Source organism: Cyprinodon tularosa, unplaced genomic scaffold (genome assembly GCF_016077235.1).
Source record: "Cyprinodon tularosa strain WSP-4 unplaced genomic scaffold, ASM1607723v1 ctg1, whole genome shotgun sequence".
Classification (NCBI taxonomy): domain Eukaryota; kingdom Metazoa; phylum Chordata; class Actinopteri; order Cyprinodontiformes; family Cyprinodontidae; genus Cyprinodon; species Cyprinodon tularosa.
Genome location: NW_024037781.1, coordinates 5,297,551 through 5,321,190, shown reverse-complemented (window position 1 = coordinate 5,321,190; position 23,640 = coordinate 5,297,551). Strand labels below are relative to the sequence as shown.

The 23,640-nt window shown below is 38.7% G+C and overlaps 1 protein-coding gene across 6 annotated transcripts in view; it reads left to right on the top strand.

The window, feature by feature from the left end:
* Positions 1-23,640, top strand: part of LOC119784889 (gamma-aminobutyric acid receptor subunit beta-3-like) — an 89,629-nt gene that overhangs the window by 28,452 nt on the left and 37,537 nt on the right. The gene's annotated exons all lie outside the window — the stretch shown is intronic.

Here is a 23,640-nt window from a genome sequence, read left to right as displayed (position 1 = left end):
ATCTCATAATACGGTCATGTGGGTTCTTGGTGTCTTTATCTTGAACGTTGGCAGGCGAGAGAGAAGCAGCAGCAGCAGCGCTTCCAACAATCCTCAGACAGAAGGCTCACTTTGGAGACGAGATTAAAGCTGCAGCCATGCTCTCACAATCGATACACACCAAGAGCTCTCCATTCAGATCTTTTTAATGCAGAAGAATTCACAGCTCTGCTTGTTAACCTCTGCTGTTACCGTAACGCTGTCCTCCCTGGAGGGCCCCCTCTGAGCAGACGGCTATCATAAAGCTTGGGATTAGATTTGTTAATTCATGAGCTAAATGCTCCCCTCTTTACCCTGCCCCCCCCCCCCCCCCCCCCCCCCTTCTTCCTCATCTTTCCACATTGAAATGTACACTCGCATGCAAGAAAAAGTAACTTCAGGCTATTGTATCTTAAAATATCAGCTGATGATGACCCAAATCGCAGTTGGAAATGATCTGCCAGTGGCTATGTTTTCCTGGTCTTTGCAGGAGCAAAAATAAAAAAAAGGAGAGATTTTAGGACTCCAGTGCTGAGCTGTATTATAAATGTTGCCTTTTTTAACTACAAGTCTCTGGTTCCACATCAACACCTCTGCTCTGACAGCTTTCACGGACTGTTGCCTGCACAGGTGTTGCCATCATGACTTTCATTAGAGCTGATGGCTGCCAAGCCGGTGAGCTTTTCCCAAAACACAGACAAAATCGCTGGAGTCAAAGACAGTCGGTGTCAAGGCAACGATTGGTTGTTGGTATCCAGGCATGCTGAGCTTGTAAATGATCACAGTTTCAAAGTTGCTAAAACTTTCTGTCTCGGCTTGCTTACAGTTTAAAGTGAGTCGATGAGCTGCTATAGAGCCTGAAGAACAGGGAGTTAAATGCAGCACTACCTCGCTAACATCCTTTGCTGCACACTGCTAGTCAGCTGGCTTAAAGAACATCAACACACTTTTCACCTACATACAGGACAAAATTGTAGAAACTATGATTTGGAAATCTAAGGAGTGTCTCCTATCAGCCACTATTTATATATAGCCTGATTTACTAACCAGCCAAATCACAAAGTTATTTCTACAGTAGTGAGATCCTATATAGAGTGAAATAAAACTATTATTCTGTACAATAAGGTCTTAGTACCAAGAAAAATTTGTAGAAACTAAATATAAACATAAGTTGGAACAAGGTCATGAAAGCTATGAAACATTTTTTGATGGTAATATTTTTGCCCAAATATATTCTCTAGTTGCCAATATTTAAAATTTTATCTGCTGTTCATAAAACAGTTAATCTAATATATTACATTTTCTTGGAAGACATGCTCCTATTAACAAGAATAAAGCTCATACAGTCCATGATCAATACTCTATAAAGTAACTACATCATGTCATAGGTTTTCAGTCTTTGCCAAGGTACTGTGACACCGTTGAAGATGTTTTTTCTGAAGATTATCATACCAGGATAAGCTGATTCCAGCCTAAACCTAGTTAGTCTGTTTTAACCTCTCTTCAAACACACATCAACTCAAACTTCCAACAGGTTACATCATAACACGATGACAGTCCTGCGCCAGGCTACTGATTTTTCCGCTTCCCTGAAAAGCGCTAGATAGCAATCTTTTTGGAGTGAGGTGATGTGATTCTGTGTGTGGGCAGGTCCTGATCAATACTAACGACTCAATGATTAGTCTACCTGGTGACTCCTGGCTTTAACTATTGATCTGTGCTGTTCGTGCTGGTTTTCTGTGCACGAATTGCTCGTAGAAACCCCACAGATGTACAGAAATGCATTTGAGATTCCTGTCTGAATTGCTTTAAAGGAATTGTTCTCTATTAATTGCTATTATTTGCTATGATGTGACATGTGAGATATGTTGGGTTTTTTAGATCACTTATCAAAATGATGACTACTGAGAGCAGAAGGTAACATTGGTTTAAGTCAGAAATGGCTTTGATTCAGTTTTCTTTTGGCTTTTAAAAACTTAGAAGTCTTTTAAAATGAATACATCCTCACATCTCTAAAGCAGTCAACCTAAGAAGATATATTCCACATTATTTTAGTGCCAGGAAACATACCTTTGTAGACAGTCACAAGTTGGTGCCCTATTGCCCCATATGTTACAGGACATTCCATATTGTTTTGGTATGATAAGGGGTTGTACACTGCAAAAAATGCACTTATTTTTTTGTTAAAATAAGTGCCTTTGTTCTTGAATTAAGGAGGTAAAAGAGACATTCTGCCAATGGAACAAGACAATTTACACTTAAAATAAGAAAACACAATTGCATTGTCTTATTTCAAGTGCATATTATCTAATTATCTTATTTTAAGAGTAAAATTACTCATTCCATTGGCAAACTTTCTCATTTACCTACCGTATTTTCACGACCATAAGGCGCACCGTACTAAAAGGCGCAGTCTCAGTTATGTGTGCCATTTCTGTATTTAACACACACATAAGGCGCACCGAAATATAGGGGGCGTTTTTTATATACAGGTAAATGTCCTCTACTATGTTTAAATACCTCTACTGCGTATTTAAAAATACAGCGGGAGCAAAACTGAGTATGACTGTGCTTTATTCATGTATTTATTACAAAGTATTAATCAAACCTGGGAGCTGGCCGTGAGACAGACACATCGCAGATGACAGCGCTGTGATCACTCCTAAATTAACTTCAAATCCTGAAACCTGCCGACGAAATATGTTCGCTTTTATTACCGGTATCCTGGTGCCTGCAGTTTAGATTATTTAGATGAAAAACACCTGCCAGCCGCCGCTGTGAACCCGGAGGCTGCCCGGCCTAGAGGCTGCTGATGAAGGGATTTCTACTGTCGGCGCACCGCTGGTATGTGGGGGTCTGAGCACCTCTGACACAAATAGTATAGGCACGATGATAATCTGGATGAACTGACTGCAATTATTAAGTTTTCAGGTGGACTTTCTCACTTAAAAACATATTAAAACTACTTTATTCCCACTGATCACAGCAAATATAGCTGCAAGATTTAGATTATTTAGATGAAAAAACACCTGCCAGCCGCCGCGGTGAAACCGGAGGCGACCCGGCCCAGAGGCTGCTGTTGAATTAGGTTTTCAGGTAGAAAAATAGAGCGGGAGCAAAACTGAGTATGTTTGTGCTTTATTCAAGTATTTATTACAAAGTATTAATCAAACCCATCAAAGTCATCATCCTCTGTTTCTGAATTAAACAGCTGCGCTAAATCAGACATGCCAATTTCCCCTTCTTTACTGTCAGAGTCACTTTCCTTGCAGCACGGCTCCTCAGAAATAATGCCGGCTTTTGCGAAAGCTCGAATAACAGTGCCAGCAGACACGTTAGTCCAAGCATCAACAATCCATCCGCAAACGGTGGCGTAACTTGCCCGGCGCTGCCTTCCACTTTTCGTGAAACTGTGGTCTCCGTCTGTCATCCATCGCTCCCACGCCGTTCGCAGCCTTACTTTGAACGGCCGGTTCACACCGATGTCGAGCGGTTGAAGTTCCTTTGTCAGACCCCTGGGATAACAGCGAGCACAGCGTTCATTTGATTCACCTTTTTTTCCACATCAGCTGTGAGATGGGCACGCATGGAGTCACAGATTAACAGCGATGGTGATGCGTGGAACAAACCACCTGGTCTCCTCACATACACCTCCCTCAGCCACGCTTTCATCATCTCCTCATCCATCCAGCCCTTTTCATTTGCTTTAAAATCATATGTCATCAGAGCGATGTGTCTGTCTCGCTGTCAGCTCCCAGATCAGCTTCTCTGTTTGGTTGATGCGGCGCTTCCAGCAGCAAAACTTCAATTTTTCCATCTCGAGCAGCAGCGCATTTGCGGCGCGTCAGATGCTTAAACTTTCCCGACGCGCTGCGCCTGCTGCTCAAAACGCGCTGCGGGACCTTTTGCTGCGCCTATACGCGCGTCAACCATTGACTTTTCATGTAAACTCGCTGCTTCTGCTGCGCCTGCTGCGTCCGGTTCACACCGATGTCGAGCGGTTGAATAACAGCGAGCACAGCATTCATTTGTTTCACCATGTTTTTCTCATCAGCCGTGAGATGGGCACGCATGGAGTCACAGATTAACAGCAATGGTGATGAGTGGAAAAAAACCACCTGGTCTCCTTACATTCAGCCACTCTTTCATCATCTCCTCAATGAGGTGGTCTCAAAAGTCGCAGTTACAACACACATAGGGCGCACCGCACCAAAGGGCACACCGCACATTTTGAGGGAAAAAAAAGACGTTTATGTGCGCCTTATAGTCGTGAAAATACGGTACTCAAATTAAGGGTGAATACACTTAATTAAGGAAATTTTTACTTATTTCTAGATCGTTTTTGCAGTGTAGTCACTTATATTTTTAAATATAAGTCACTAAAAGCCATACCTAAAGTAGTTGATGCATTTGTTTAGGAAGGAGTGAGCTGTCTCCGATTGTCGCCCTAACCCCTAAATCCCTCAGTCACTATATAGAGCGGGGACTTTATAGTGGACTTTATCGTGAACTCAGTTAAACGACCGGTCAGACAGATGATCACTACTTTTGGCTCCCAGTTGGTCACGTGACTCCACTTCACCGCAGGGCACCTGCACCATCTTTGTTATTTGTCAGCTCTGTCGGGTAGCGACAGCCTATGATGACAGACGCCGCTTTGACAGAAAATCCCATAATTCCGGGATATATCTGCTCGTCTAGTGACCATGGATGATCACTACTTTTCAAGGTGCATTGTGGGAAAGTTTAAACTAGACTAGACATTCGGACACTTATTTAAAATGGTGTAACCACTATAAAATGCCCTGTGCAGTGATTAGGGCGGGTATTCGGACACAGCCGGGGATTCCTGTGTAGCTTCTTCTTCTGCTGCTGCTATTCTTGTTGTATCAGTTTTTGGCTCCAGCTGTAGGGAGTTGGGTACAAGGTCTTCCAACTTGTTGTCCAAAAACATTTAGTCAACTGTGAAGAAGTTTTTACCTCCAAATTAAATAACTGGTTGTATCAGCATTGACTGAAACAACTGCCATTAAATCTTTGTGAAAATGTTGTCCCTTTCCTATTTGGATATAAATTCAGCCAAAAGTGAGGATCTTTAAGCTTGAGGAGCCATTTTAAAGTCATGAAACAATATTTCAGTCATATTCAAGTCTGTACCTTGACGAAGACATTTCAAAGCTCCTTTATCATGCTTTTTTAAGCCTTTCAAAGTCAAGTGGAGGCATGTGTGATAAAATATAGCCTAATAGCCAGAAGTGGCTGTTAGGCACTTTTTTAGGAAGGCTAATCTAAATCTGAAATCCTTGCAACTGAAAAACACATTTGTATGACTTGACATTAGCTAAAAGAGAACAGGTGCAGTCAATGTTCAGATTGCAGCATAAAAGAGTCACTTCATCTCACTTTTGAGCAAAAAAGATGGTTGTCTTCCTCACACCCCAGCTGGCTGAGCTGAAAAGGTGGCTTTGTTGTTTACTGGGTAGACAGGCCAGGTTAAAGTTTGGTAATTCTTGATTTTATGCTTTTTTTTTTATGATGACAAATCGCCTGAAGAAGCAACAGACTTCTTACACTATCACCATATATTATGTTCTTTTCCTCAAACACTGTGCTATATGCTGCTTGTAATGAAACAAACACCTATACACCTATTGTATTGAAGAGTTAACCTTGTCCCCTTTATAGAAAATATTTCCAAAAATCTTGGGGATCATGAAGATGAATTATAGGGAAAAGCTTAGTTTTTTCTTTTTCTTTTTTTACGACAATGGTTTTGAAATTTGGAGACTTATAGTTTCTGTTCAGTAAAGTTTTTAGTGTTGAATTATAAAGAAAGACCTTAAGTGAGAGAAGTAGATGTTGCTTTGGGTTCTTCTTTGACTTCCTGGATGATTCCTCAATGTGCCTGCCACTTCTGAGATGGCTATTTGCTGTTCTATCTATTCTCCCTGTCCAGCTAATGACTTTTACTGTGGTTTGTTGGATTCAAACAGCCTTAGAAATGTATTCCTGTTTGAAGAGATCTGCTCGTTCCTGATAATAATAAGGCTTGGGTATTGCAGGAGAATATGAATGAAATGATCAATCTGGGTGAGAGCCCCTATAATCCAGAAAATAAATTTTATACGATGATTATTTTGCAACTTGCTGTTTTTAGTTATCAGAAGCATCCTAAGAAATTTATAATCAGCTGAGACGTAAAAAAAAACAAAAAAAAAACATTATTTTACCAGTTGCTTCTTCTATTGTAATAAAGTGAAAATTGAGATTTAAGGAGAGTCCTGTTATAATAAGGCCATTTTACAAACCACACAAACTAAAAAAATGCTGTACATTATACCATACAAAAATTATTTTGTCATCATTTAGCATAAGTTCAGTTTAAAAAAAAGCTTTTCACAGGTTCATATGGCCTCTAGTTAAGCAGTTGGATAAAAATAAGAGCCCTGTCTGCTCAGCTTAATTTTAAACGTACCTCCTGGTGACTCTTTGACACCCATTAGGCAGATGTAGGTCTCACTGAAGACTAAAAATGCTCAGGCTTCTTTTGCATGAAGACTTCAGTGTTCACTTTGTTGCTGAGAAGTATGATAAATCAAACACACTGACACTGAGATAACTTACTGTCAATGACAAAAAAACAACAGCAAAATAAAAAAGCACTTATCCAGGTTTTTTTGGATCCAATCCGAAACAAAAGAAAGCGTACCTGCCAATATCCAATGCCGATATGTTTTAACTGTTAAATGGTTGAACCATGTATCTTACCATGTTAGTGAAGGCTTTAGCCTTGAAACAAGCTTTTTCAAAAACATCTAAAATAAACACAATCATAGAAGTACTTTATATTATTTATAAAAAAATTTAAGCAGCCAAAAATAGAATAGAATAGAATATACTTTATTGTCCCCTAGGGGAAATACGTCATTGACCCAAGTGCGCAACGCATAGTAGTAGCTTCCATTAGAAACAATAAATACACATAAAAAACAAATACCAGCTAAAGTCATAACACATCGGCTAAAGAATAATAATAAAGAAGCATACAATACTAAAACAACATGCAAAACACCAAATTGTTGTACATTTCATATTTCTCCCGATACAGATCCATTTAAAACTTTTATTGTGGTTGGTATAAAGGAGTATTTAAAGCTGTTCACTTTGGTTTTTGGGATTGTAAACCTTCTGCCTAAAGGCAAGAGCTGGAATCCATTTAAAGGATGTGGGACAGGTCCAGCAGTACTCTCCATGCCTGCCTGAGTACAGACTGCTCATAGATCGACTGAAGGGAGAGCTTTTCAGATAGAGATAGAGATATTAAATCCATTATATCAGTTCTAGATAATTAGTCAGTATAGGAGACGATATCCAATTAAGGTATCGGATTGGTGCATCTTTAGTTTTAATACAGGAATACACTAGTTTAGAAATTAAGGATATTTAAGTTCAGAGAAATTGTCTTTTACACTTGGCATTTCTCAGAGTCTAGGGGGAGGAACGCAGACAAAAGAGGAAACAAAGTACAGAGAAAAAAGTTCAGATGAAAAAAAAAACCTCTAGTCTATCCTGATACATAAGGGGAAAGATAAAGAAAAAAAGCAGATTAATATAAAAAAAACTGTCTCACATTTTTCTGAAAGTTATTTAGTCATTTTTTACATTTTACCTGATGAATATATTAATAGATGTTTCCTGAATATGTATGGGCTTATAATGCTTGTGTATATTGCGATGTGATCATTCATCAAGTTAGTTACTTATTATATTTTATTTTTTTATTAATCAAACACATTCATATATGTATGAATGTGTTTCATATATACATAAACATACATACATGTGTATGTCTTTAGGTAAGGTCCTTTAAGCTTATTCCTACCTCATACAATGAGGTAGATGTCGTCTGGCCAAACGAGGTCTGCATCAGGTGTTGGGGAGCCAGAGTGCTTTGATGTAAAATGGGCTACTGGAACAAGAAGGAAATTGGTGAGATGTGATAACAGGGCGCTGTTGGAATGATACTACTCCAGTAACCCTAGTCAGAGGGGCTACATGCAAAGGATGTGGGAGATAGGGTCATTTCAAAACCCATAGTCCAAACTCATGGCGAAAAAAATAGTAACTCATTGTTCCAATATCCATAACTGCAGCTGCTCTCACAACTTGAGATTGATGAGGAACAAAACCAGTGTTCTGTGAAGGAGGAACCAGGATCCCAGGTCAGAGGGGAGTTAACACCAACCCCCTCCACCACAGAATAGGTACAAAGCTCCAATAAGCGCCAGCATGCTGAATGAGGCAGCAAAAATGGCAAAAATGTCCACCAGTCAACCCCAAAGCCAGTTTCAGAGATTAAGTGAAGTACCACCAGAAAGTCTACTAGAAGACATGAATGCAGCACTGCAAGCAATTCCTACATCAACTAGGGGTTTGCAAAATAATCGTGATGATGATGCATCGTGATTCTAATTTTCGTGATCTACTGCATCGATTCTTGATGCCAAGAATCGATTATTAATTTAAAAAAATGAATAAATAAAATTGCATGAATGGTTGGCGAACATCAGCCAAAAACAAGTGTAATACCACTTCCAGTCCAGTAGATGTCGCTGCAAATGTGTTGACGCATGCTGCCTTGTGTCACAAGCATTTCCGGCCGCGGGATACTGTGCCGAGTCATTCAAAAACAAAACATGGAGGAGAAAATATTGCAATGCATCGCAATAATTCAAGTATCGTGATGCATCGTGATAGAATCGCATCGTGGCCTGTGAATCGTGATTCGAATCAAATCGTGACTTCTTTGGCGATACCCACCCCTAACATCAACCATCACTGACACCAATGAACTGATATACTTGGCTATAAGAAGAACCATGTGATGAAATACCCACCATGGAAAAGAAGCTGATGAAGATTTTCAGTCATCCAGGTCATAGTCATTCCGTATCTTTAGGATAAAGGATAAAACCCTGAGACCGAATATGAGCGGAGTGGTATATGCTGTTCAGTGCAGCAAGGAATGCTCTGATCTTTAGATTGGAGAAACCATACAACCTCTCCACAGACGCATGGCCCAACACAGAAGAGCGGCCTCCTCTGGACAAGACTCCGCAGTACACCTACACCTTGTGGACAAGGACATTCTTTTGAGGACCAGAATGTTCATATTCTGGATAAAGAAAATAGGTGGTTTGAGAGGGGCGTGAAGGAAGCCATCTATGTTAAGAGAGAAAAAACAACTTTAAACAGAGATGGTGGACTCAGTTCCACCATCTCCCCCACCCCATCACAGAGGAACGAAGGACCTACTCGCTCGAGCCGGTGAACAATACCTCCTTAACAATCATAGACAGGTTTCAGGTATTACAGGAGACAACCCCCCCCTTAACGGCAATCCCCCCCCTTTAATGACCGACCTTCAGAATCATAGACAGGTTTCAGATATTACAGGCTAACGATGGAACCAAACGACCCATTCATCGGTTACCATTTGCATGTTTCCAAGCGATACATTGCCTTGTCCATATAAGACTCAAACTCACTGCGGATCCAGACATTTGAATTGAGAAAGCTTCCTGGAGAGGTGGCGAAACGTTGCAGAACCTGAAATACTAACCTGAGTTATTGAGTGACTGAATGCCACATACTATTATTGTTTATTTTTCCTAAAATAATAATTGAAATTATATTATTTAATAAATTATTTATTGATTGATCAACTGATTTATTCTCTTAAAGAGTTGTACTTTTGTCAGGGGGAAAGCTAGGCCTCAAAAAAGACTAGAGGGATTTGACAGTATTGGAGTGCAGCTAACAGGAGCTAGTGGGCCAAGCAGGCTACTCTCTACAGAGCAGATGAAGGCAACTGATCAACAGGGGAATCAGAGAGTTGAGATCACACTTAAACTGCTAATTAATTAGGTCCGTGTTTCATTGCCACCAACTCACAGAGGGACCGCACATGTGCAGTTGTGCATCTGTGCTTGTTAAATGGACAATTTGTGGCTGTTATCCAGTGTTGAAGCTGAAACAAGACGGATCAAGCTGTTTGTTGTTTTCAGCGTTTGACATTTGGTGGATGCTACTCATCCAATGCTGGAGCTGTCTGTAGTTCAATCGTTGGGATGCTTGCTACAAAGAGAAACAACAATCAGTGCCTTTGTTTTGTGCTTTGATCAATGCTAAATAGGAGATTAATACTGCTCTTATTTTTTCTAACATGACAAGTCTACAAGAACTCAGTTTCACATTTGTTTTAGAGAGCCTTTTTTCTGTTAATTCAACTTCACAAATTTAGAAAGAATATCTGCATACATAATGGGAAACTGGTGTAAAGGGATGAAAGTTTATTTAAACCGACTGCCTGCAGTGCTAAAATAAGTCTTGCAGTTAGAGTTATTGTTGGAAAAGAATGCAGAGATTTCTCAGTACTGGAGGAATACAATCCAAAAAAACATGAAACTTTCCGTTGCTTTTAGGACTGCATTATTTACACAGCACCGTGATTGGAGATGTTCTGTTGGATTTGCCCTCACCACTTAAACAAAAGAGTGAAAATGTAAGACGTTATAGAAAATGTGATCAAACAGCAATAATATTAGCCTGAAACTGTTATTCACAATATTCATCCCAAAATATCTGAGTTTACCGAACTGATATATAATTGTTAGTATGTGAAGACTTAAATTATAGCAGAGATTTATTTTGTTCTGAACTAAGGTTATAAGGAGTTCATAACTCACCTTCGCTGAAAAACTTTCTTAGCTTTAATTTTACTTTAAAAAAAGTTAGTTTACCGGTACACCTGATTGGTTTTCATCATCTTTAAGGAAATTTTAATTAGGCAGTTTTAAGTTAACAGCAGTGAACAGATTTTTCTAATATCACTTTTTATTGAATATGTTATCTGCTCTGTTCTCCATTATAAGCCCTTCTTAAAATATTAGAGTGTCAGTTAGAATAACTTTCTCATTTATACCACTAAAGATCCATCCATCCATCCATCCATTTTCCATCACGCTTATCCCACGCCAGGGCGAGAGGGTGCTTGTGAGTGCTGGTGCCTCTCCAGCTGTCTACGGGCGAGAGGCGTAAGAGCAGACACATAAGACACCGATATTTGTAAATAGAAATATTGACCTAATAGCCTTTATGGTTATACTGTAGAGTAGCCTTTTTCCAATACTCCTATGTTGTACTGCTGCTGTAAAAAACATTTATTGTTGGGATTCAGCAAGGCATTGTGTTAAGACCACTTACTTTTGATTGCTTAAAAGGAAAACTTTGTTAAAGTCTCTGACTATTTTTAAATGAGAAAACACAATTTGTCTGTTATTCTACAACCTGATCTTTACTGCTTAATTAACTCAACAGATTGTCTTCTTTTTTATGCAAGTGAAAACTTGATTCATTCACGTTAGTCCAGATTATTATAGCTCTAAGATGAGACATGTCTTCAGTAAAAAAAAAAAAAATGTATTCAATTTCAAATCTATAATACTTAATGAAACACTTAATCAAATTAACAGTGATTAATTGATTATTAAAATAATTGTCAACTAATTTAGTAATAGATTAATCGTTAACTGGAGTATGGAGACTCTAGAACATGCCTTTAGCTGCCAGAGCAGTCCATTTAGAGCAGTTATTATACCAAAACTGTAAAAAAAATATATAAAAATATTGCATTTAGGATCAAAAATTTATTTTTGTTTTGTAAATACGCTCTATCCAGAACTCATCAAGTGGAAAAGTTTTAGTTTGACCGGGTTTAATTTGATGAAATGTCTTCTGTAAGGAACCTCTGGCTATCAGACCATTAATTGATTAACAGTAAAAATGATCAACAAATTTGCAAAATTATCATTAGTCGCAGCCCTAATTGCAACATTATGGTAAAAAAAATTCGAAGGGTTAATGATTTAAAAGTATAGCTGAAGCAGAAAAGTATAGAGAAGAGGAAGTTGTGATTAGAACATCAGGACCAATTTTAGAGAAACAGCTGGTGGAAAAACCACAGAAAGCTTGGAAGATTGCATCTGGTTCATCCACATAAAAAAAATACACCTGCAAGGGACGGTCAACATAGTCGTCCTGGCTGCTCCATTTTCCTAAGCTCCTGCACTGACAGATGCTAAAATGTTTGAGAAAGGCTTATTAATTACCTTTGAGGTTTGCTTGTGGTGTTCTGAGGGCCTCTCTTGATGAGAAACACATAGTAGGACAAGATCAGAGCGAGGAAAAATAGATTGTGTGTATTTGTGTGTGTGTGTGGTGGTGTTTATGCTACAGATGGTTGTACACTTACAAAAGAGTTGCTTGAAAATTTGTCCCCTGTTAGCCCCACTGCAATTTAAACAGTAGGGGTAACAACAAACAAACTAATCATCTGATTTAACTTTACCCTCCATTCTTTAACTTCTATTCTTTTACTTGACCTGAAAATGAGCGTTGGAGTTCGAAATGAAATAACCACAATGTCTGTCTCCATTTAATTGGTTTCCAACACCATTATTAAGAGGATGAGGGTTAAAAATAAGGGCACTGTGTGTAGGTGTGTAATCAGTACCATCTCACTCTGCTCCAGGTGTGAATCCTTGTTGCAGCAGAGCTACCTTGCCTTGCAAATTCTTTAATAAGATGCTGTATCGTAATTTGTTATAATTCTGCTTCTCCTTGTGCTGTTTCTTTAACACAAAACGTGCATTAAATATATAGAAGTTTTCAGATCCTGATCCAATTTGAAGTGTCCAATGGTAATCTTTCAAAACTTTTTGTCCGAATCCTTAACAGATATTTAGACTTTAAGTAAAGCATGTTTGTAGATTTAGTTTAAGTAGTGAAGTATCAGGGCGATAAAGGTAGAGCGAGCCACATGCACAAAGAGAAATGGTCAGAGCATGGACAGTAAATGTAGTCACAGTAACAGGCTGAACAAGCCAGTCATCTGTACACCCACGGCTGCGTGTGGGTGTTGAAAAGAAAAAGGAAAAAAGGCTGTCATTTTGGAGAGGTGAAAAGATCTCCATCTTTCCTTCTCTGAATGTTCCTGCTCCATGCTTACTTTTCAAATTCTTGCATTAAAAAAGAAAAGTCTTCTAAATAATATTAAAGTGATTTCATTTGAAGTAACGGTTAGGTCTACATGACCTGATATAAGCCTGACTCTGTCTAAGATTAAGATGTTGAAAAAGCAATAACTATGTTATCCTAATTATCTAGTATAGCTCTTTGAAATATCTTTTCTCTCCATCCTCATAGTGCAGCTCAATATACCCCATGTGTTTTATCCTGCATCCGGCTTCCTGCCTGATGGAATGTAATTGGCCTCAGGAGAAAGCATGCTGTGGGTTGAAGTGATGATCACTAAGATTTAGAGTGAGCAAAGAGAGCTCTTCTAGGCTTATGGTGCCAGCCAAATTACAGGACACGGGGTTTGAGGAAGGGGGGCTTCCAACACCATGGTCCCATAGTGTTAGAAGTCACAGATCTGGATTGGTTAACTTATACTCTAGGGCTGCAACTAATGATTATTTTGCAAATTGATTAATCTGTCTTTTTTTGTTTGCTTGTTTAATAATTGGATAGCCACAGATTCCTTAAAGTAGATTTTTTTTACTAAATTAAACCTGGTCAAACTAAAACATTTCCACTTTAGGAATTAGGTTGGCTAATTTATTGAACCAAAAGCCTTACCCCACCTCTTAGGTTCCATTTGCAATAATAAAAGATGTCCATAATATGTAATAAAGTGCAGGTTTCAGAAAAAAAAATTCTCCAAAACTCAAAATAAGTGATAAATGATAACAGATTAGAAAGAACAGCTTAAATTAAGTTAGCACAATAATAACAATAAAAGATGTTCATAAAATGTAATAAAGTGCAGGTTTCAGAAAAAAAATTCTTCAAAACTAAAAATAAGTGATAAATGATAACAGAAATTAAGTTAGGTATTTGCTAGAACTTTAAGTAATCTTAATAGCTGAGGTTATTGCACTTTTTTCTTTCCTCTTCTTCCTCCATTTCCTCTTTTTGAGATAATAATAATAAAAAAAAAAACACGATTAGATGGTGAGGAAATGATGCTATCCATATCAAAGGCAAGGACTGTAGTCATTTAGTCTAAAAACGACCATTTCAATCAAGTTCCTTTGAATGTTAATAATAGGAGAGACTGCTATTTTTACTTTTTATAATCATGGAAGAAGGGGTGTGGGAAATCACGGAGGGATTCCCCCGTACTGCGGTGATATACCACTGTAGGGCAATCCCCAGGGGAGAGAGAAAGCTCCAAAACTACATCAAATTGATTAAAACTACTTAAAGCTACAGTGTGTAATTTTCAGCGACATCTAGCGGTCAGACTGCAGACCGCAGCAACATGAACATCTCCCCCCCACCGCTTCTCCCCCCCAACAGTACGGCGAGCGTTACGGGACAAAATTTCTTCCACGACGTCCGCATCACCTACCCTCTCAAGTGATGAGGTTTGTTTACATAGATAATTTTACAGATAGTATTTCATTAGTCTGAGTAGGGTATAGATTTCATGTAGACTTAAGATAATAAATATACCCGTTATTTTTTCTACATCGTTGTGACGTTTTGGTGAGCTGCTTTGCATGGTGATATAAACAGACTACTAATTGTAGTCATTAGTTTAACAGCGAGATTGTGTTCGCTGGAAGAATATATATTCCCCGTTTACAGAGTCCAAGTCATTTTGGTGGCACGGGGGTTACAACGCGAGGAAGAGGGAGAGGACGAGGGCGAGGGCAGGGAGGCCGTGCAGCTAGGGCCAGGCGAGAGAGGGGTGCCAGCGGGGTGAGAGCAGAGGAGGAAACGCTTGAAGATCTCCAAAGGAGCCGGAGAGAAGTAACCGAGGTATATATCCAGAAAATTATTTTACAGAAAATTACTGAATCATTACCTATGAAACGTCAGGGACGTTGCTGAATAAGTATACTGGAGAGGAACAGCATCATCACGCCGCAGCATGTTATTGTTTTAGACAGGTCTGAGCATCCTGTACTCCAAAAACTGCAGTGATATTAGACAATTGTGTGTGTAGGATTAATTACCTGTCCAAGAGAAAACTGGCAACTTGAGCGTCACTTTGAAAACCTTTTTCCTCCATCAGTGACTTCCATCGTGTAAATGCCGTGCCAATGTTGATCCGTGTTTTTTGTCGTTTCTTGTCACGCTTGCGTTTATTCTCGTCGTGTTTCCGCTTCTTAGATGACGGGGGTTCGGTGTCCGCTGCTTTTCGTTGTGATACAGAGTAGGCATGATCCTCCATTCGTCTGATGTTTGGCCACACAGTGCCAAACAGTTTGCAAAGTCACTCACGCCTGCCGCCTTTGTTCACCTTTCTTGTTACTGATGCGCAGTATACCTGCTTCTTCTTCTTCTTTGGTTTCAGGCAGACTAAACGCTTCTCAGGCATAATACTGCCATCTACTGTTCAGTACCGTCTCAGTTCATCTCTCTCAACTTGCCGTAGTTATTTTTGAGCGTCATGGGAGATCTCGCAATCGCTAGTTTGTTGCCTCTGCGCTTGCCGTAGCGCAAAGATGTCAGCCTCCATGGCTGCGAGACCCGCTCCTATGTAATTATAAATAACGAATTCTAAGGCAGCGCAAATATTATGGTTAAAAGGCTGAGCTCATAGGTGATGATAAATAACATAGTTATGTATAATATATTAAATTTCTGACTTTATATGCCTGTAATTATTACACACTGTAGCTTTAACTTGCCCAGGGTTCATATAGAGTACAGAGTACAATGTTTTCTGTTTTTAATTTTAATGTCCTTTTTACTTTTTCCCCCTTTTGACAGGAAGCATGTGACAAAAAGACCATTTTCTTGACACTTTGGTTTTGCTACACACTATTTGTGTACTGTGGAGAGGGACAGATTAAATTGAATATGGGTCAGTTCGCAGCCAAAACTCTGCTTATCTGAACTCTCACACATCCGGAATGGAAATGATTACCCCCTCCGGTAAATTGAATAATTAATCCGTGCTCGAAATCATTTCCACTGGTCACCATCTTTATTATAGCTTAAAACATATGCTAATGCATAAACAGCAGCAGTAAAGTGGAGTGTAGTGGGGATAGAGTAAGGTGTCAATAATTTATAACATGCAGTTCTAGTTCATAGAAACCTCTGGCTCACTGTTTAAAATCACTCAGCTCCTGGGCAGGTATGGCAAAGCTGTGCTTGCAACATCTCAAATTCATTTTGATTGTCTTCATGCAACATTGATGAGGACTTCTTGGCCACATGTTTACATAGGGTACACTGTCAGTTTAAATCATTGATTATCCTGTGAGGTGTTCGCAGAGCTGCACACCTGCTGACAAGCTGAGTGGAGGTGCTAACCTCAGGCATAATGCCGCTGGTGGAGAGACGTTTAGGACGCAGTGAGGGAAGAACGGAACGATGCAGTGGATGTGATGTAAGCAGTGTGAAAGGCATCAGTCATTTGTAGGGGATGATGGGGGGTAATGTTACAGTGGTAATGGAAAGAAAGAGAAAGGCAATAGGATAGATTCAGACAGCAGAATTAACTCCCAGTACAGACCAGTTCAGTTGCATCATAACATTTGTTATCATTGATGATTTAGTATGCTGCCATCCATACATAAGCCAAGCATTCTTAATACAAGCACAGAAACCAAGCACATAGAGTTCCCATGGCTGACTGCAGACTGAAACACACCTCATCTCAGTGACATTTGTTATTTAAACCTGCTTTATTAATTATTTCAATAGAGTTGTGGGTATTGTTCTGTAACCCAACTTTACAAACCAGATCAATCACTGTTTCTGTAGCAGTCATATTTCAGCCTGGCAAGTAAATTACTCATAGGTGTTGTAGAGTAATAGAAAACCAACAGACCCAAAATTTATGGCATGCAGACTGCTGATTTTATAATTGAATCATTAATTTAAAGGGTTGGTTTTTAGAGTAATTGCAGGGAGGAGCTCAATCACTGGCAAAGTTCAAGCTGTTTAACAATAACAGTTATAGTCACTTGAGTTTGATGGAAAGTTTGTGAAGCTAACAAGCTAGTCAGACACAGACCTAATTGGCTGATGGGATGTGCGACTTTATCATAAGCCTGGCAGACTTATTTTAAACATACACAAGAATTGGTAATGCTAAAAAAAACTTTTCGTCACTGCTAAACACTTAATAAAAATAGGCCTGCGCAATAATATCGCTAATTTATATGTATGTATTTGGATACTGTTGCTTTGATGCACCAAAAAAGTTGCATAAGATAAAGTTAGAGTAGTATTGTTCAGTGTTTAAATAACTGCAACTAAGGCCGGATATACTGCAAAATTTGAAAGATTATCCAAAAATGATTTAGTAGCCATATGCAACCAGAACTGCAGCTGTGAGATGAGTAAAGGCTGATTTATACTTCGAAACTACATCGTCCCTGCCCCCTCTGCAGACCTCTGCTGCACCTCTACCAAATCAGTGTATTCTCATTATGAGTTCGTATGAAATCGTACGAAAAGTTATGCACCGTAATTTCGTACATTTTGGACGTTTTTTTCGTCATATGCGCATGCGCATCTTACGCACCATTCAATAACTTCGAATTTAACATACAATTAACCCTAACCCTGACCCTTACCCTAACCCTAAGATATAAAACAGCAAGCAAGTTAGAGACATGAAGAAGTAATTATTGCACTGTTTTTCCCAGTTTTACGTCCGTCCGCGGATCCGCTTTTTTTGTCTGTCTGCCTGCGCATGCGCACTGATCTGTTTTTTGGAGGAAAAACGTCCAAAACGTACAAAATAGTCTGCATAACTTTTCGTACGATTTCATACGAACTGATAATGAGAATATGTTGCCCAAATTGTAGGTGACCGCAGAAAGTAGAGGCCTCTGATTGGTCAAATTCATGAGTTATTTTTTAAGTGTTTTAAAAAGTAATGTCTAACTTGCATTTGTTCATTGTCATAGATTAATTTTTTCTTTTTTATTATTTTACGATTAAATTTATTTCAGTGGCGATTGTGGGGTTTTTCCATTAATGAAGGGGTACCAACAGTTTTGTCCATATGTGTATGCATTGCTTTTTAAAAATCTAAGTGAATGAACAATTCCACTTGCGACCTCAAAAACAAAAGGTACTTTGATTATTATGTGTATAACAGAGGGGAACATCTATAGAAGAACTGTTTTATTTGACTGCCAGCTGAAATAATTTTAACTGAAGACAATAGTAGGAGCTTGACATTTTGATATTTGGATTTAAAGAAGCCTATTTAAAGAAATTTAATTTAAATCCAATTGCTGAAGTACCAGTAAATTGTAACCGTGCTTTTATCTGATTTATTTCTAAATTTCCTGTGGTAGATGAGTCATCCATACATAGGATAAACTGGTGCACTTTGTTCTACTGACCACTGTGTTCCTGGGGAGATTAGGGACATGGTTGTAGAATTTGACTGCAGTTTCAATTCATACGTTATGTTTTATTGGGGTTATTCCTGCCATATCTGAGGTGCAGTTGTGGTGATTTAGTGGTGGTGGAGATACTAATTTGCAAGAGCTACAACAATCAAATCTTTTTTCAACATGTTAAGTGAAATAGGCGAAAGCATGGCTTATCTGGGCTTAATGGCAGCAATGAGAAGCTAATATAGAGTAGCTTTTAAAAGGATGTTTGTAGGTTTCCAGTTATTGGAGTCAAGATGTATCTGTATAACAGGAAAACAGGTCCCTTGTAAAAAGGTCAATATATGTGGTTTTCTAATAGTTAAAATGTATCTCTCCCTCTTTGGTGTTTAGCTCAAATCAGTGAAACATCAAAAATATTCATTGATTAGCTCAAGTGGAAATAAAATAGCCCTGCTGATCAAATCTATGAAATTGACAAAATCTCAAGTCTTTAGGTCTGTTAACACATCATTATACCAATCACTTAGTGTATATCTTTTAATATGAGTTTTTTCAAAGTTAAATAGAGGATAAGATAAGATGCTCTGATGCATAAATGGGGGGATCACTATGTCATTTTTATTTTCTATTGGATGCCAAACTACCTCTATTAAAATAGCTATGCCATGTTTGCTACTATAAAAGAGAGGTTATGCAATTTATATAATTTCAAAAATACCTACATTCATAAGATCAGATATGTATTGGATTTAGGACCATAATTGAGCCACCGAGTGGCTTGAGTTGCACTTGTGTTGTTCAGAATTTCGCCTATGGGCTAAAAAAAAAAGGATTTGGGTCACTTCAGGCTGTAGTGTGAACATAGCCAAAGATATATGCATAATCACTTATTCAAGCTGTTTGGTTAAACAAAAAAAGAGACCAAACACAATTTTTGTTATCATGATGTTTTCATTGCCTGCTTTCCTGTGCACCACTCTCTTGCAGCTGTTTTGCTTCTATCTCTGCAAGTTGGGTTCATTGACTCCACTTCTCCCTAACAGAATTTGTGTTTGGTTATTTTTATTTTATTTCCCATGTCATTAGTTCTTTTCACAATGTTAGGTTTTGAACTAGCCATATTCACATAGAAATATGCTTTTTATGATTCGTCATAGGGGGAAAGTTTATTACTTGTAAAATGTGACTCTAAAGTTCAGTAAAAAAAATGCAGGCGGCCTATCCTGTATTCAGTGGAGAAACTATAACATTCTGCAGTAATAAAATGTGTTTGCATGAGAAAAGTGAAATTGCTGCCATTTAAACTGACTGTTAAAACTTTTACAGCAATATCTGTCAAGGTATTTTAAAATCAGCACTTTTTTTGTTGGCAAAGTTTGATGAGAAGACTGGTATCAGCGCCAGTGCATCTACTGTATAAGCCTTCAGCCTATTTTCCTGAATTTACTTTGGGTCGGAAGTTCTTGTGCTGTTCGGGTGAAATGGGTCCGACCTAGTAAAAAATTTAAGTGATATACTAAAGATGAACTTTGTGGATACTCAGAAGTGACCAACATCCGGCTAAACTCAAAATGAAATGGCAACTCCACCTAAGATGAAAAAAGTACCAAAAAAATGCTTTTTTATTTATAAGTATTAAGTAGAAGCGTGAGCTATGAGAACTAGAGGAAGGGTGCTGCTGCTCTGTATTTTGGCCGCAGGTGACAGGTATCGGTCTGCGCCAGGTGACGTCAATGTTTACCTCGGGCGCGGTGCATCGTGGGAAAACCACCATATTAGGTGGAAAGTCGAGATAACCCACACGCGGCTGTTCTTTCGGCACAATTATTTACCAGAAATGACACAATTGTGTTGTGTGAGAGGCTGCCAGTCCCGGTGTCATGCCAAGGTAGTTATCCCTGCGAAAATTTGTATCCCCTCGTCGGGAGCGTGCACGGAGTAGGAAGAACAACCTGACTTAACTCCGCTTCAATTCCAACGTGCAGAACTTGAAATTTGAAAGGTTTTACGTCTATGAAAGTTGAGCTTTACTGTTTTATTCTTTACTTCACATGTTATAGCAGAATATTGCCAGTGATATTGGTCTAAAACTAATAATAAAACACAAACGTTTGCTTGAAAGCTGGTCGCTGACAGCAGTGTCTACTCCTCCCTCTGAAAGCAAACAGATCCTTGTTCTTTTCCACACGTTCATTAAAAAAATCTCTCATTGTTTCACAGTGTCCAAATGTTCTCATCCCATTGAAAACTGTTGTAAACCATATAGTTGTAATAAAAATTAAATAGAAAATGGAGTGCACGTGTAATCATTAAAGACTATATGCAGAAGGAAAATAATTTTTCCTGGTTGAAATTTAGTACTTAAATCTATATCTGTGTTTATAGTAATGTACAATTTATCTATGTTGTACTATCCTTAATAAACAGTTTGTCTTCTAACATAAGCCGTTTTATTTCATCCCATTTTGCCAGAACTGGCAGTATGGGATGAAATAAAACCTGCTGTAATGTAGCCCCAGCTTTTTCATTTTTGGCTTATAAGTATCTTTTATGATGACAATTTATTCCTGAAACTTTGGAGTTGATTGACCTTTATTTCTTAAAGTTATAAGGGGGGAACAAATTATAGCAGGCCACCTGCTATAATCTGTTCCCCCTGTCTAAATCAGGCAAAAAAGGCCCCAGCTTTTTCATTTTTGGCTTATAAACATCTTTTATGATGACAACTAACTCCTGAAACTTTGGAGTTGATTGACCTTTATTTCTTAAAGTTATAAGGGGGGAACAAATTATAGCAGGCCACCTGCTATAATCTGTTCCCCCTGTCTAAATCAGGCAAAAAAGGCCCCAGCATTTTCATTTTTGGCTTATAAGTATCTTTTATGATGACAACTAACTCCTGAAACTTTGGATGTGATGGACCTTTATTTCTTAAAGTTACAAGGAGGGAACAAATTATAGTTATAATTATAGTATAGTAAATTATAATTGCTATAATTTCCCCCCTTATAATTGCTATAATAAATTATATAACTGCTATAATTTGTTCCCCCCTTATAACTTTAAGAAATAAAGGTCAATCACGTCCAAAGTTTCAGGAGTTAGTTGTCGTCATAAAAGATATTTTTAAGCCAAAAATGAAAAAGCTGGGCCCTTTTTTGCCTGATTTAGACAGGGGGAACAGATTATAGCAGGCCACCTGCTGTAATCTGTTCCCCCTGTCTAAATCAGGCAAAAAAGGTCCCAGCTTTTTCATTTTTGGCTTATAATCGTCTTTTATGATGCAAAAAATGAAAAAGCTGGGACCTTTTTGGCCTGATTTAGACAGGGGGGAACAGATTACAGCAGGTGGCCTGCTATAATTTGTTCCCTCCTTGTAACTTTAAGAAATAAAGGTCCATCACATCCAAAGTTTCAGGAATAAATTGTCATCATAAAAGATACTTATAAGCCAAAAATGAAAAAGCTGGGGCCTTTTTTGCCTGATTTAGACAGGGGGAACAGATTACAGCAGGTTTTATTTCATCCCATACTGCCAGTTCTGGCAATATGGGATGAAATAAAACGGCTGATGTTAGAAGACAAACTGTTTATTAAGGATAGTACAACATAGATAAATTGTACGTTACTATAAACACAAATATAGATTTAAGTACTAAATTTCAACCAGGAAAAAATTATTTCCTTTTGCATATAGTCTTTAATGATTACACGTGCACTCCATTTTCTATTTCATTTTTATTAGAAGTATACGGTTTACAACAGATTTCAATGGGATGAGAACATTTGGACACTGTGAAACAATGAGAGATTTTTTTTATGAACGTGTGGAAAAGAACAAGGATCTGTTTGCTTTCAGAGGGAGGAGTAGACACTGCTGTCAGCGACCAGCTTTCAAGCAAACGTTTGTGTTTTATAATTAGTTTTAAATCAATATCACTGGCGATATTCTGCTATAACATGTGAAGTAAAGAATAAAACTGTAAAGCTCAACTTTCATAGACGTAAAACCTTTCAAATTTCAAGTTCTGCACGTTGGAATTGAGGCGGAGTTAACTGGGGTTTATCTTCCTACTCCGTGCGCGCTCCCGACGAGGGGATACAAATTTTGGCAGGGATAACTACCTTGGCACGACACCAGTACGGTAATTTCGCATTCTGCTTACTTTTTTCCATATAGTCAGAGAAACAAACTCAATCCTTTAGTCCTTCGTTTAGCTATGCTGCGGTTTTTTACACTACGCCTTTTCCACCAAAAATGGCGTCTTAGCAACAAATGTCACGTGACTGGCGGAGACCGATTGTCAGAAAACCCCATAATACCTCTTTAAGGAATGAACTGCATCTACATAACACAAATGAGTGTGAATGTTATATGATCCTTAGAAATAAAACCAGTTGCCCACAATCACATTCAGTGGTGTGGAAAGACTTTTTGAAGGGATGGGGCCAAAAAGAAAAAAAGGGCAAATGTTTTGGCTCCAGAGAGGATAATTTAGCACCCGTTTTGACACTAGAGAGAAAGGGCACTTTAGCACGCACTTTGACTACAAAAAACGTCCATTAACATGTGCTTTGACTCAAGATAGGGCCCTTTTGCAAATGCTATGGCTCCTGCAGTCGTACTTTAGCACCTGCTTTAGCTTCAGAGAGACCTCTACTTCACAGAGAGCGGGCATTTGAGCCCATACTTTGGCCCGAGAGAGGGCCCTTTAGAGAGGGCACTTTAGCATGCAAATTTGGGTCAAGAAACCGGCCTTTAGCATGTGCTATGGCTTCTGAGCTTCTGAGAAATTTCAAAGTCGTCCTGGATTTTGGTTGACTACAGTCCTGCATGTAGTTGAAACACACCGGGCATTCCAACCAAGCTGTCAGCTCTGGGGTAGACCCAGGCAGGTGGGGGGAAGCACGGAAAAGGCTTTGCACCGGGTCGGGTTTGGTCGCTCCGTCCCTGGCAGGCTCGGTTCGAATTCCCGGTCCAGTCCAGTCCCCCAAAAAAAGTGTCCTCCTTTTCATAAACCCAAATCTGGTCACCATACTTTAGCTTCCATTTTGACTTCTGAGAGGGTCCTTTAATATGGGCTTTGACTCGAGAGAGAGCACCTTAGCATGTATTTTTTGACTCCAGAGAGGGCATTTTACCACTTAAGCATGCACTTTGGCTTCAGATATGAACTTT